Here is a 16381-nt window from a genome sequence, read left to right as displayed (position 1 = left end):
CAAAGAAGACATTGAAGAATTTGAAGTCACATGAATCCTGCACACCAATAAACAGTGAATTCATAATCTGTCAAAGTTATATTTAAACTCACTCCCCTGGAGTGTTAAGACCTGTAAGTCAAGAAATGTTTTGGGCCCAATCTTCCATAATATGAAGTAGTGAAGAAAGGAGTTTCTTGCCCCTGAAAGGTAAGGGCAACCAAGATCTTTTGAGAAGTGACATGCTGAGCGTTACTGCTGCAGATGATCCTACACAGTGGTATTTGGATGACCTTTGAATGGAAAGACACCTCAGCCAGCAACATCAGCATGGCTCCCACCGCGGCGCAGTGCAGCTGGAGAGGAGAGGCTAAGCACAGAGGTAACAGGGGTGACACCGGACAGGTGCAGGAAGGAAGAGTGAAGGGTCTAAGACACCTCAACCTATGCGATTAGCAGGATGTTAACAGAAATGGAAAAAGCATTTGAACTAGGTTTGGAAGGAACAGGAATTGTACTTCACAAAAGATTTTTTATTCACTTCCTATTTGAAAGAAAAGTTTACAGGTATAGTAAGGAAAAATCACTCAACTTCCAGAGAAAGTCGGGCAGTGCTAGGTGATCAGGCTGACGTGCGAACCTCAGGATGGAGGAGGCAGCAGACGCTGGTGCTGAGAGGCCAGCACTGGGCTGACTCCTGGCTTTAAAATCTACAGTGTCATGTACAAGTTGTGAGAGGCAATTATTTCACTGAATCATGGAAATGACATGTCATCTGCCTGAGAGGACTGCTTAGAGCACTGAATGAGAATAAGCATTTGTTTAGTTGCAATTAAAGAACTCCTCGCACCTAAGAGATATTCAACAAGTGACTCCCCACTCCCTAATATGTAATGAGCCATCAGTTCAATTCTATCAACTAACATATACTGCCTATTATGGGCCAGACAGGGATGCGAACACTCACAAATCCACAGTGCTGGAGGCAGGGTTGGAGGTTGTGGCAAATTACCCTAAATCCATTTAAATTTTTATTGAGCCCTCATGTGCTGATTGCTATCTTATTTAACCACTCCCCCAACCCTATGAAGTAAGCGGTAACTTACCAAACATTCTGACATATTCGAATGGGCTTCTCCAAGTTACACAAATGCCACCTTGCCCTTCCTCAGACAGCCCCTGCTGAAAATCCCTCAGTAAAAGTAAACCGAGTAAGTGATGACACAGTTAGGACGGTCAAGCATTGTAAGGCAAGGAAGATGGAGACAATCAGTATGGGGGGCTCTCTCATCACTTATAAGACATCCCAGACTGCAAATGGGCTTTATAAGGCCCAACAGTACACACACCTCAACACCTGGTTCTACAACCAACTCTTAGATTTACAAATACACAATACATGCCTAAGGCTGTAAGGCACCTCTCAGGACAGTGACATCAGTCATAAGACTACCTCCATGGCTGCATAACGCAGCATAATAAAAATCTGTTCATGGTTTTATTTTTCAAAACACCCTACATTTATAATGCATTTGTCTTGAGTTTGTACAGCTTACAGAGGCAGGGACAGGGTCAAGTACAAACAGCAATTAAGTTATTAATATACAAGTAATGATGACATTAAAGGGCCTCAAAATAAGAAGCTGACAATAGTTTCCCCCGGATGGAAGAAAAAAGCTTACCCTTGCATTCAGACCATGGATCACATTACAATTCAAATGGCAATGATGGCAACATCTGCGAACTGATGTTTTTGGAGCAATGAACCAGAAAAATCACAGATACAGCAACATGTTCTTTACATTTAAACTTGTCAGTGTATTTGTACCCAGTCTCTTCTCTCACACACATCTCCAACCCTTTCTCATTCTACTCCTATTATTCATAATATACATCACATCCAGATTTACTCACTACTAATGAGCATAGGCTTGTAATTCTACCAGCTCCAAAATCACTTGTTCATGGCTGGCAAACATAACTATTGGGGCTTGATTTCCAAGTCCTGCACACTTCATATCTGCTAGTCAAAGAGAAGTTAGTCAACCTCCCAAGGAATGAAATCAGTTTCACATTTTCTAATGGTATCTCCATGTTCAGAAGATACATCCTCATCAAGAGCACACCCTCATCAAGTATTCAAAAAAGAACAATTCTAATTAGGTGGGAAAGTTTATCAGAAGTGTACTAGTTAATAAAACTGCCATACCTCAAATTAAAAGAAACTAATGCTATAGTTTATGATAAAGGAAGATTAATGAACTGGCTGTGATAAAAGGTATATTACCCAAAATTTTAAAACAAGAAATGAAAGATTTTACCAAAAGACAGTCAGGCAACAGTACTGCCTATGGTTTAACAAAGATGATACTGTGAATCTTAAAACTGTTAGTTAAAATTTGATAATGGTGCAATAAGCCAGACACACAGATCACATGTACAATTCCATTCACATGAAATATTCAGAATAGGTACATTCATACACACAGAAAGTAGCTTGGTGGTTGCCAAAAGCTGGGAGAAGGGGAGTGTTAAATAATTGCTTAAAATGTATGATTTCCTTTGGAGGCGATGAGAATGTTTGGAACCTTGAGGTAGTAAGCTGCACAGCACTATGAATGTACCAAATGCCACCGAACTGTTCACTTTGAGATGGTTAATTTCATGTCATATGGATTTCACCTCAATTTTTAAAAATACAATTTTTTTTAAAGATTTGATTATGGATCAAAGGACTTTAACACAGAGATCTTACTTGGCCAGATCATGGGTACAGTGAAGGCCACACTCGTGGTGGGCTGTGAAAGCCAGGTTTCAATTCAAGTTATATTTTAAATATAAAAGTCTGGCCAATTCTTAAAGTGCTTAATCCACATAGTCCATAAATCAGCAACTTAAATGTGTACTGCTTTATATATATAAAACTAATCTTTCATCTCTTTACACACAAAACAACAATATGTAAAAGTCATCCTACTTAAATTTCTTAGTCCTGTTAGCTAAATGCTGTTCATTATTAATGAATAAAAGCTTCAGTGCTGTCGCAAAAGTCACAAGTGTCTTACGCTACCTTGAAGTGAGAAACATTGTGGCAAAATTCTGTCCAATACAAGCTTCTGCAATGATGGAAATGTTCTGTTTCTGTGCTGTGATACGACTGTCACTTAGCCACTTTGTGGCTATTAAGCACTTGAAAGGTGGCTATGACCAAGAAACTGAATTTTTAATTGAAACATTTAGTTTTAATTAATTTAAAGAGCCATAAGAGCACAGTTCTAGATCCTCTTAACGATTCTCCTCAATTGTAGTACAAAACTTTCCACTTTCATCTCACCCACCCCTACCCACCCCATTACCCAGCTTATGACGGCTCTTCGGAGCTCCTCTAGGGTAGGACCCTTCTTACAGCTGTAAGCACACCCACACACAGATCTCAGTTCCGGTTCCCTAAGACATTAGAAACCATCGCGGGGGGTGCAGTGGGGTGGTGTCTCATGGGACCCGGGGGTAGAGCTCCCTTTGAATTCAGGAAGGGACTAGAGCATGTTGTGAACCAGAGGTTCCCTTCCTCCACCTCCACTTCTTATCTGTATTTTTCTCATTTCTCCATCATTCTGCTCTCACATGGAAGAGTGGCTTTCTCTGGGTTTTCAGCACTTGTGACTAACAGTTGCTAGGTTTCTGTTTTAAGACAGCAGTTTGAGGCTGGAATCTGAATCTCAGTGCCAAAGTCTCAGGGAAGGAGCCCATTTGCCCACGTGGTTCAGATGGCTCCCATGTGGTCCAGTCAGATGTGGGAGACTGGAGAGGGGTGGGATCTATGTGGTATGAACTTGACCACATAGATGGTTCAGAGAAAAGACATTTTCTAGAAAACATGGCATTTTAAGAAGTAAAAAAAAAGCATATGTTTTATTATGCTACTAATTAAAATTCAAATAGTAGTGAAATTTTATTACCCTCAACCCTTTTAAATAGAGCTGAGATGGTCTACCTGACAGTGTGGTCCACTTAGGGGGCCAGATTACTGGGGTTGAATCCTGACCCCAGTATTTGCTGGCTGTGTGACCTGAGGTGAATTACTTAATCTGTCTCTATACTTTAGTTTTCTTGTTTACCAAATGGGTATGATAATATTACCTACTTGATAGAGTTATTGGGACCATTAAATGTGTTAATATAAGTAAAATGCTCAGAACTCTGCCTGGCAAAGAGTAAAAGGTTAACAAATAATAGCTATTATTATTCTTACTGGATAGTTCATTTCAATTAAGGCTTAGAATATTTCTCAGATTATGCAAAAGAAGAGAAGATGCTAGAAAGAGAATTTTGATGATCATGGAATAATAGGGCTAAACAACCAAGACTAAAATTGAATATATCATTAGGATTGTGATTTAAATTCTAGAAGGTACTTTCAGTTTATAGCCTTTAAAGCTTAAACATTTCTCTTAAACAAGCTTACATAAATAATTAGTAGTTCTGCTCATTTTACCTGGAAAGAAAAACCAATTGTTCTACCAAGTTTATCAGCATCTTAAGTTTGGAACTTAAGGCCCTCAATGTCCTACTTTATGAAAGGCAAGTTACAGAATCTCTTTTCCTAGATGTCTAAAGGACCCTTTAGGATAAGGGTCTGCAAACCTTTTCTGAAAGAGCTAATAGTAAATATTTCTGTCTTTAAGGCCATATGGCCTCTATTCCGAACATTCAACTTTGTTGTGTGAAAGCAGCATGTATTAAACATATGTAAATAAATGGGCATGGCTATGTTTCAATAAAGCTTTATTTGTGGACACTGAAATTCAAATTTTGTGTAATTCTCATATGTCATCATCTGTTATCTTTCTTTTGATTTTTTTTCCAACAATATAAAAATGTAAAAACCATGCTTGGCTCAGTCTCTGTACAAAAACTGTAGTGGGCTGGATCTGGCCCTCGGGCTGCAGACCGGGGTGCCTGCTTTAGGAGATGGCTGTGTTGGAATTCTGACTGTAGGTGGGTGGGAGCCAGAGGACTCCCCACAGCCCTAATGGCCCAGGGGCATTTTCACTCCCTGCTCCTCCTTACACATCCCTCTTAGAAGATGTTGAGTGTTTGTGTGACTATTGGTTGCATGCAACAGAAAACTCAAGCTGTTTGAGCAACTAGGGAATGCACTGCTTGACTTTACAGTGGGGGTTCAAAGTACCTCATCTATTTCTCTCCATCTCTTGGTTCCTCCCCCTCCACGAAGGCTTTGCCATCAGTATCCCTGTAATGGCAGGTTCATGTCCAGCTAGCAGTTGGACAGGATCTCTCTTCCTCCAAGAGTTCACACAAAACTTTTGTGTGGGATTATTTCCGTTTCGTTATTGGGCCCCACGCCGTTCTGAACCAGCCACAGTGGGCTGAGGCAAAGGAACAACCCACAGCCCCCAAGACCTGGCAGTGCTGCCCATGTTGGTTCTCCAACAGGAATAGGGGTCCTGTGACCAAGGAAAGGTGAATGGCTGCTGGGAGGCAGAGTCAACACATGTCCTCTCCACATCCAAGACATCATACTGTGACATTTAGAATCTAAATGTCCTGAACACAATGACTGAGGGAGCTACCAGAAGCAGGAAATTGCCCTTCACACCCATTCTTCTCAAAGGAATCGCTTGTCTTCCCGTGGGCAAAATTCTCAAAATTCTCTGTGCAGGTTCTAGCTTCTCTGGGAGCAGGCTTTCTGGACTTGGCAAACCCGGAGCTAGAGAAAGGCTTATTTTTCATTTTCCTTGAAATCGTGGGGGTGGGAGCCTAGACTCAGACCACTCAGTTGGTTGAAATTCTCTGTAGGGGAAGCAGTCACTTGAATAGCTAGCCGCCTGGCTCAGCCATTCACCACTCTCAGTAAAGGCAGACAGAGTCCAGTTTTCTAGCTGGGCTCAAAATAGCTGTGTTCTGATGTGGGCTCTCAATGATTTCATGTTGGAGATTTCCAGGCTCGGGGGTACTGTTGACAGTTTGCTCTGCTCCCCACCCTCGCCCCACCGCAGAGCCTAGCTGGTCCTACCTTTCACCAAATATAATTTATTACAAACCTTGCTCTTTTTTTTTTTTAACTCTCAATGACCCATTTCAGACTCAGCAGCTTTTCCTGCATCCTCTGCCAGACCAAGACTGTGGCGCTTGGTTATCTACACCCACCTTAAGAGATGCCAAGCAGGTGTGTGGGGGGGGAATGTCTTTTTCCTCTGCCCTTCTTAGACTCCCTGGCTGAGGCCCTATAAATTAGACTGAAAAAGGGCAGATTAACATGAGAAAAACAAACCGAAGTTTATTAACATGTGCATCATGCCTACACATGGGAGTACCCAGTGATGAGTAACTTATGATAGTGGTTAGAACTTGGGCTTACATAGCATCTTAACAAAAGAACAATACATTTTTAGAAAAGGGGTAAGACCAAGGAAAAGAACTTGGTTTCTTATAGGAAGGTAAATGTATGTGGAACACTAATGGAAGATAAGGGCGAGTTAGTGTTGCGTTATGTAGATTGCTCTGGTGTCATCTCCAAGCTGATGAGGATCTAAAGTTGTCTTTCCTGACAGAGAGGGGAGAGCAGTCACCTTTACAAATTTCTGTCCTGCTTTAGGCAAATAGGGGGAGGGTAGAGAGCTTTTCTTACATGTTTTTTCTCAAATACCTTCAGCTCAAAATAATTTTCATGTCAAAGTGGCAAATTTGGGGATGACATATTCTGTTACCTTTTCAGGGAACCCTCAGGACACAGTCCAGGGCTGACTGAGTCCTGGGCTGGTGTTTCAGGCCCCGCCTTGTTTGCCTGGGTGCGTGTGCCTGCAGACACTCTGCCTCCCTGAGACGTCTGCCATACCCCAGCTAGTCAGCCCTGAATGTGGCAGCAGGATAGCCAGCGACCTCAGGGCTGCCCCACCCTCTGCAGAGATCCATGGACAGTGGGAGCTGCAGAGAGCTGTGGCTAAGAGGGAAGAAGTAGCAAGCATCTCTGCTTAGCTGCAGTAGTGCATTCATTGTTAGCACGTATTTTATTTTATTCTATTGCCTTTATTGATCACTTGCTGTACCAGACCTTGGCCTAAGCACTTTGTACACGTTATGATGCATTTAATCCTATGCCAACCTTCCTCCTTCTACGTGACTCCCTCAACAGGGCACTCTTTCACAGGAGACAGTGACTTTTAAAAACACCATTGGATCTCATCACTCCCCTGCTTAAAATCCTCCTGTAGGCCAACCATTGGGAATGAAATCCAAATCTTCCACCATGGCCCATGCTTTGCATCATCTGGCCCCTGCCTGTCTCTACCCTGTAACATGCCTCCCCTTTCTTCTGTTGCTCCACCCACACTGGCCTTCTCTCTGTCCTTGAATATGCAGCATGTTTCCATCTCAGCGAGTCTGTACTTGCAGTTCCATCTGCCTGCAGCATTCTTTCCTTCTCCCTGTCCTCTTTGGAAGGAAATCACTAAGTACAGCCCACCCTTATGGGTGGGGAGTTAAACGCACTTCCTTGAAGACAGACTATGATGTTATTATTTTTTAAATAAATCATTATTTATTATTTATATTGAAGTATATAGTTCACATACAGTATTATATTGGTTTCAAGTATACAACATAGTGATTCAACAGTTGCACAACCTATTAAATCCTCACCCCAACTGGTGCAGTTATGATCTGTCAGCACAGGAAGATGTTACAGAACTATTGACTATATTATCTATGCTGTACTTTCATCTCTGTGACTAATTTATATTATGTTTGAGATTTTTGTGCCCCCTTATCCCCTTCACCTATTTCACCCATCCACCCCAAGCCCTCCTCCATGCTAACCACCAGTCACTTCTCAGTGTCTGTGAGTCTACTGTTGTTTTGTTTTATTTGTAGGTTCTGTAAATAAGTGAAATCATAGGGCATTTGTCTTTCTCCACTTGGCTTATTTCATTTAGCATAATACCCTCTAGGCCCATCTATGTTGTTGCAAATGGCAGGATTTCTTTTTTGTAGCTGAATAATATTCCATTGTGTATCACATCTTTTTCCATTCATCTATTGATGGACACTTTGGTTGCTTCCATACCTTGGCTATTGTAAATAATGTGGCAGTAATCATAGGGGTGCACATATCTTTTCAAATCAGAGATTTTGTTTTCTTTAGGTAAATTCCTAGAAGTGGAGTTACTGGGTTGTATGGTATTTCTATTTTCACGTTTTTAAGGAACCTCCATACTACTTTCCACAGTGGCTGCATGGTATTATTATTATTATTATTATTGTCTTATTTTTATAATTAGAAAAAATGGTCCCAGATGAAGGATAAAGAGGACTGCATGCCTGTAGAGCAAAAACCCATAACTTCTTGCCTATCCCAGGTAGGACTGAAAGTGTGGCAAGGGCCAGTTGCCCACCAGTGCTGCAAGAGGTGCAAAACCTGAGTATTCAAGCCCAAGGGTCAACGGCTTCAAAAAAGCTGACACCAAAAATCAAAAACAGAAGCCAGGCCATCATTCAGCCTGTTCAGATGCTTCTTACAGACTCTGGTTTTCATTCTCTCCAGCATCCCTTTGTTTTTATTATTATTATTGAAGTATGATTGATATACAGTCTTATGTTGGTTTCAAATACACAACACAGTGGTTCAATGTTCACCCATATCATCAAGTCCTCATCCCCTCCATGCGGTCACTGTCCATCAACATAGTAAGATGTTACAGAATCATTAACAGTCTTCTCCATTCTGTACTACAACCCCTGTGATCAACCTATATTGTGATTGCTAATTACTGTGCCCCTTAATCCCCTTCTCCCCCCCCCAAACCTCCCAATCCCCTTCTTTTTGCTAACAGCTAGTCCCTTCTTGGTGGCTGTGAGTCTGCTGCTATTTTGTTCCTTCTGTTTTGCTTTGTTGTTATACTCCACAAATAAATGAAATCACTTGGTATTTGTCTTTCTCTACCTGGCTTATTTCACTGAGTATAATACCCTCTAGATCCATCCATGTTGTTGCAAATGGCAGGATTTCTTTTATTTTTATGGCTGAATAATATTCCATTGTGTATATGAACCACATCTGCTTTATCCAGTCATATATTGATGGACACTTAGGTTTCCAACCTCCCTTTTGATGGTCAGGGGTCTGCTTTCCTAGGTGGTTCTTCCTCTGAGTGACCTTGGACAAGTGATGTGGCCACATATGTCATTTAAGGGCTGTTTATTCAACAAAGCTACCATACTTCAGGTGATGTTCTAGAAGCAAGGTATGCAGAAATGAAATGTCCATCCTCATGGAGAAGGTGGGTGGCAAGTAGAAAGATAAACTTGTCTGTTAAGTTGACAAGCCTATGCAGAGAATAAACTGAGGTTATGATGGGGGGCTCCTTCAGACAGTGGGGTAGGGGAAGATCTCTCTGAGAAATGGCATTTGAGCTGACATTCAGTGACAAGAGGCGCAGGCTTGGGAAGGTGGAAGGAAAGAAAGTTGCAGGCAGATGGAACTGCAAGTACAGACTCACTGAGATGGAAACACGCTACACGTTCAAGCACAGAGAGAAGGCCTAACCAGCACACCTCAGCCAGGTGATTAAGGTCAACACCAACAGTGACAAGTCACCTTTAGAGCATGTGCCCTTGATAGAAGGTGATGAGAAGGGCCCTTTCCCTCTGTGGTCTTTCTCCTCCAAACCCATCACCCCAGTCTAATCAGGAAAACATGAGACAAATCCCAATTGAGGGACATGCTATGAAATACCTGAAGATCATCAAAAACAAGGAAAGTCTGAGAAATTATCACAGCCAAGAGGAGCCTAAGAAGACATGATGGGTAAAGTCAAGTGGGATCATGGATGGGATTCTGGAACAGAAAAAAGACAATAGGTACCAACCAAGGGCATATGAACAAAGTATGGGTTGCAGTTAATAAAAGAAAAAAGTCCCTATGTATTTCCAGTCCTAATGCTTTAGCCTTTGGGATGGATCTCTCTGACTCAGGCCTCCTCTGATTTACCCGGCTGGACTTCCCATCCAGCATCTCCATTTCCACGGTTGCCTCCCTTCTCCTGCCATGACCTGGCTCCCTCTGGCTTTTCAGCCGCAGTCTGTGTTGGGGACACTGGCCCACCCAAGCTTGCCCTGCTTCCCGGCTGGTTTTCTCTGACTCTTGAACATTCCAAGTCACACCTGAACCACCCCCATTCAGACAAGGATTTATCCCATCTTATTCCCCAGTCTCGAACTTTCTGAATGAAAATAATGTTCTCCAAGCAGTTTATCTTCCCTGTTAAGTTTCCAGCTCATGAGGGATGCAATGAGCCACATAATTTCCAAACTAAGCAATTTTTAAAAATGGAAATATTACTTCAGACAGTTCCAATTAATTTTCCTCTAGATTCTGATCATTTTACCCCTCCAAGCATGATTTTAAGCAGTACCATCTGGTTCTCTATCCATCCTTGCACGCCATGGAACCTCTGCTTATTTCCAAATTGGTTTGTAAATTGGAAGTGTTAGGGAATCTTAGTAGAGATGCATGAACCACAGCTCAGGATAGATTCATAATTGTCTATATTCATGAAGTCATTCTGAGATTGCAGGGTTGTTTTTTTTTAATGAACCTTGAAAAATAGAAAGAACCTGAAGATGTGTTGAAAAACCTGTAGTTGCTTCTGCCATTTTAATTGGACAATTTTCTTATTGTAATTACAGGGTTATCAATTTCCAGTTTTAATTCAACATCCCTGACAATTCTCTCTGAATTAGGAAGAACACTAATTCTCTCATAAGGTCTTGAAAGACCTCAGAAACCAATTGGAGTCCTTCCACTTGTGGTTGGGAGAAATATGATGAAACGGTTTGGTGACTCACTGAAGGTCACTTAGAAGTGTTGAGATGAGGATGTCAGGAAATGAAATATGACATTAAAGATTGTTAAATATATCAGCCAGAATGCATGTGTCATTTCCTTCAAAGCCCCACTCTGGAGGTGGTGCACACATTCTTGAAATGAAAACCTTTCTAGAGATCCCCCTTGGGAACTGCAGTCCCAGTCTGTTGAAGTGAGCATCCTCAACAGTGATAAACCTTTGCTTTGGAGAGGGAGTTTGATTTTTTGGAGCCACCGAAAGTCCTTCTGAGTCAAGGTGTACAAATAAAGAGGGTAATTAAATGATATGAATATAAATGTGTTAAACTACTTTTCTTGAATGGCTTATAAAGTGAATTGGAAGCAGTTATCAAAGAAGAGTCTGTTTATTGGTACCTCTCCTTATTCCCAAAAGGATTTCGTAGTTGTATAAGAGTGTAAGATAAGTTGTAAAAAAGCTTGAGGAATGCTGGTATTATCAGAAGCATAAAGCATTCCGAGATGATTCCTTGAAGTCCTTGAAGGATAATATTCTAGACTGCTTATTAAAAAAGAATTTATTTCCATTACCGTAATATCTGTTTCTCCTTCCCCTTTTCTCCCTTCCCCCAGGCCTAATCCTAGGGAGGGAGTTGAAGTTGGGGCAGGGGCTCCCCTAGGGCTGATCTCCTCTGGCCTTTCCCATCCCTAGCTCTGGCTATGGTTGATGTCTGAGGTTCGGTACTTCTTGATGGTGATGATGCTGTTGGTGATGGTGATCATGATGACTGACACACACCAAGACCTCACTCTGTCCTTGTGCTGTACTGGTTTTACACACAGTCTCTCATTCAACCTTCACCACAACCAATGAGTAGCTTCTATTATTCTCCCCCCTTAACAGATGATAGATACTGGGGGTGGGGAAGGTCGCATAACCCACTTACAACTAGGCAAATAGTTATTATGGAATGAACAAATATTGCAAGCAAGGATTATTTGACCCCTTTACAGGTGAGAATGGGGAAACTTGGAGAATTTAAACAATTTGTCCAGGGACACAAGCTAGTAAGGAGCAGAGCCAACACTCTGACATGTGTCATACTGTCAGCTCAGGGGTGCCGTGTCATGGCTGCTGGCCCTGAGCTGGGTGGTGTGGACGATGCACAGGAAGCAGGAGGCCAGCCTCACTGCTTGGCTGTCCTTTCTTCTTCAATGATCTAGTCCCTCCCAACAGGTCATAGTTCCTCCCCTCGAGGCTGATAATGACCCATCCTGGAACCCTCTATAGTAGATTTCTTTGGCCTTCTCTATTATGTAGACTGTGATAGGCTGAATAATGTCCTCCCAAGAATGTCCATACCCTAATTCATGGAAATTGTGAATATGTTTCTTCTAAGGCAAACAGGAATTAAGGTGTTCCCAGGAGCACTACTGAAAAAGTGGGTCTAAATGAGTAATTCTTAACGAGGGACAATTTTGTCCCCCCAGGGGCTACTAGCAAATGCTCAAAGACATTTTGGGTTGGTAGGAAGATGCTACTGGCATTAAGTGGGTAGAGGCCTGAGGTGCTGCCAAACATCCTGCAAGGCACGGGACAGCCCCACAGCAAAGACTGTTCCAGCCCCAAATGTCAGTAGTGCCAAGGGTGAGAAACTCAGGTCTGAGCAAAGTGCTTAGAGGCTGCTGAGCAGAGGTCAGCTCAATTCCTGCTTTAGCTTCGGTTGCTGAGCTTTCAGAATGCTTCTTCAGGTGGTCTCACATTCTCGTCCTTACCTCCAGTTTGCAGATAAGGACATTGAGGCCTAGCAAGGTTAAATTCTTTGCCCAAGGTCAGTAATTAGAAAGAGGCAGAGCGGGGATTTAAACCCAAGTTGGCTTGACTCCAGTGCCTGTTTCTTACCCACATTGCTGATCGGGCATTCTCCTAGTTATTTATTTTTGTGATCTTGGACAAGTCAGAATGGCCGAGAACATAAAAACTTGGAGAAGTTAAAAAACATGCCCAAAGTCACCTTAGAGAATTATAACCATGGCCAAGATTTGGAGGCAAGTCAGTTTCCCTAGCGGCCAAACCTTCCTTGCAGGGTGATGGTGAATACAGAAACCTTGAGAATGGGAAGGCACTGTGCAGCTGGGGGGGTATGGTTACTCCCAGAACCCAGCAGCATCCTTCACAAGGCAGGCCAGGGGAATGGAGCAGCCAGGAGCATCTGAATTAAAAGGAGTTATTTCATTTTTTTGAAAATGGTGACTCATTAAAAGCAACTGGCTGTTTCCCATTGTATTCACATTATAGCAGGAAGGCAAGATGCTTGGTACATCCCATAACAGGATGCTTGCAGTTGAAATGAGCTTCTTTCCTACATGAGTGATTGATGGCAGTAAAAGTCTAGGGTGTCGCCAGGAGCCTCTGGAACGCATCCAGAGTTCCACTTTCCCAGGAATGAAGCTCAGATACATTTCTGGTACCTAAGACTCTCTCTTGGATCGATAGCAGGAAGATGTGGCTGTGCGTGCTCCAAGAGCTGAGCTAAGGGACTGGCCCCTGGACAGACGGCGGTGAGGTCCCCTCTGCACTCAGCTTTCAGGGCAGACATGGGCCTCTAAGAGGTGGAGGACCACAGTCTCACCTGGAAGGACAGAGGAATGGCCAAATGCCCAGAAATCTATTGTTCTCCAGATCTGATGGAGCTGCTTTTGTTTCCTTCCCTTTAGTCTTGGTTTCTTCCAGAGAAAGGACATGTAAGAATGATGCTGACCCCTCTTTATCATGCTCAGCAGTGCACCAAGCACTTGATGCATTTTATTTCATCTCCATAGCAGCAACTCCAGGATGTAGCAGGTATTATCTCATTTTACAGAAGAGGAAACTGAGACTTGGGAAGACTAATTAACATGTCCAGATCACCCCGTTTTAGTGGTAGAGCCAGGAGTTGAACAAGAATCTGTCTAAATCTTCCATCGAGAAAGATGGGGTAACTTGTTGCTGAGATGATGACTTGTCTCCCCAACATGTAAGCCCCTTTCTAGTCAGTCAGCTCAGCAAGGGCAAGTATTTTGTCTGTTTTGCTCCAACCCCATTGCTGAAAGCGGTATCTGATACAAAGTGGGTTTTCAAAATATGTGGATTAAATGGATAAGAGCAAATATTACAGAGAGAACTTTCTATATGCCTGGAACTTCCATAAATTACCTAGGAGATAGGTATGATTGTCCCCATATTGCAGATAAATAAACTGAGGCCCAGACTCATGGACCAATGAGACCCAGGACAGCATGAGAGCTGGCCCTGAGACCCCAGAGCCCCACGCCCAGAACCGTCCCCTTCACTTACTGGCTTTGAGGGCTGATGTGACCCCTATGGCACTGCACCTACCAACTCTTTTCTTTTCTCTTCTTTTCTTCTTTTTAAATATGTCTGGAATAGATAACACCTGCCCAGGGTGATACGTCAATATCAGCATCTTGGTGATGTCAACGATGGTGGGAATGAGGTGAAGGGTATACGGGAACTCTCTGTAGCATCTTTGCAACTTTTTGATAAATATGAAATTATTCCAAAATAAAAAGTCTGTTTAAAAAGACAAACCTTAGAAAAGGACATACTAGGGGGAAAGTGATTCTCCCCAACCAATGCCGACTCCCATACCCCACGTCCTCCAAAGGCACCCTCTGTGACCTTCCCTCATGTGCCCTTCTAAGGGTGTTTGAAGGACGCTGGGTGCCTAATAAATGTGTGTGGGACTGAAATGAATAGGTCCACCTTCATTTATTGCCTCTGGGATATGAGCTGGGTTGAAATAAGGACTCAAAATGACTGATTGCACTTCGGGTGAAAAACTTGACCTACAGTTGAGAATTTTCCTTCAGGCCTCAGTTCTTCATTCATTTTAAATAAGAACTCCAGAGTTTGGGCCCATTGTTGTTTGTCAACCAACCCTCAGAACTGCATCATTTCACATCCCATCTGACATGTACCTGAAGCTGACCTACATGAACTCTAAGGCCCTTCCAACCTTCCCAGGGTTGGGAACCGGATCCCCAGTGGTACTCAGATGCTTCTAGCATCCAACAGCATTGAATTACACTGCAAGAAAACTACTCTCTTTTTCTAATTATCAACCTTTATGATTAGCAAAAAAGAAGTCTTCACCTTGGTGGCTTGTCTTTAATGCCTCACTAGTACTTGCCAATTTTCCGGTATCTTGCTAACCTGCCTTGTTAGGCAACAAAAATTAGACTTCAGTTGGAGCCTTGAGCAGGCCACAATTTAGTAGCGTTGCTTTGTTTCCACTGAGTTTATTTTTATGGCTCTTTCCTAATTATGCTAAGTGATAGTGACTTATTATTTATGGATGGGATATGAACTTCCCTTTAAGGAGTTCAGCTGAGTCAAAAAAGGTCAAGGTCAAGAAATATTGATTAAATGGTGTCTTAGTGTGCTTGGGCTGCTGGAACAAAATACCATGGACTGGGGGGCAAACTTAAACACCAAATATTTATTTTTCATAGTTCTGAAGGCTGGGAAGTCCAAGATCAAGGCTCTGGCAGAACCAGAGTTTGATAAGAATTCACTTGCTCATTTGCACATGGCCATCTTCTCAAGTGTCCTCACGTAGCAGAGAGCAGAGAGAGGAGACAGGCTCTTGTGTCTCATACTGTAAGGGCACTAATCCCTTCTTGGGGCCCCACTCTCACGACCTCATCTAAACCTCATTACCTCTCAAAGGCCCACCTTCTAATATATCACACTGGGGGTATGATTTCAATGTATGAATTTGGAGAGAACACCAAGTATTTGGTCCATGACAGACTGTATGTACACAGCTGTGGTGACTCCTGTGCAGTGACTGAAGTTTTGGGGAACATGCTGTAGCCCTCTGGCCTACACATGGGCTTTGAAATCAGACAGACCTGGGTCTGAGTCACAGCCCTGCCACTCACTGATTGAGTAATTTGTTCAATCTCTTGTGATCCCTCTGAGCCTCATCTTATCAATCTTAAAGGCAGGGTGATAGTGATAATGATAGCATCTACCAGTCAAGGTATTTAGGAGGATAATGAGTTAGTGCTGGACTCAGAGTAAATGAGCTTAACATGAATGAGCTCCAGGGAATATAGCAGGTGCATGAAAGTTATGAAGCAGAAATAAAAGTGGGGATTGTCTAGGGGACCCTGGGCTTACATTCCTACTGTGACCCATGGTTGGAAATGACAGTCAAGGAAAGACTTCTCTTTGGTTCCCAGCTGTTTGACCCTCCTTGACTATATTTAAATTGCAAGCTTCTCAGAGCTTTCCAGCCCTGCTGCCACCACCCTGCTGTTGGCTTTAAATTTTCCAGATACGTGGTTAAACCTGCCAGTGCATCCCAGCCATGCCTGGGGGCTCAGCTCCTGCCTGCTGGTGCCACAGGGCTCATGAGGCATGCATCTTCCTGGGCGTGGCATGGGGTAAAAACATGGATTTAGCTTCCTTGACCCCCAGAAGTGACTAAGCTCCTGGAAGTTCAGTGACAGCAATGGCACTTGGCTCTGGGGACTTCTGTGTTGCGTGCT

This window comes from Manis pentadactyla, chromosome 10, assembly GCF_030020395.1.
Source record: "Manis pentadactyla isolate mManPen7 chromosome 10, mManPen7.hap1, whole genome shotgun sequence".
NCBI classification, from domain to species: domain Eukaryota; kingdom Metazoa; phylum Chordata; class Mammalia; order Pholidota; family Manidae; genus Manis; species Manis pentadactyla.
The sequence above is the reverse complement of the archived record's forward strand: the minus strand, read 5'-3'. Positions refer to the sequence as shown.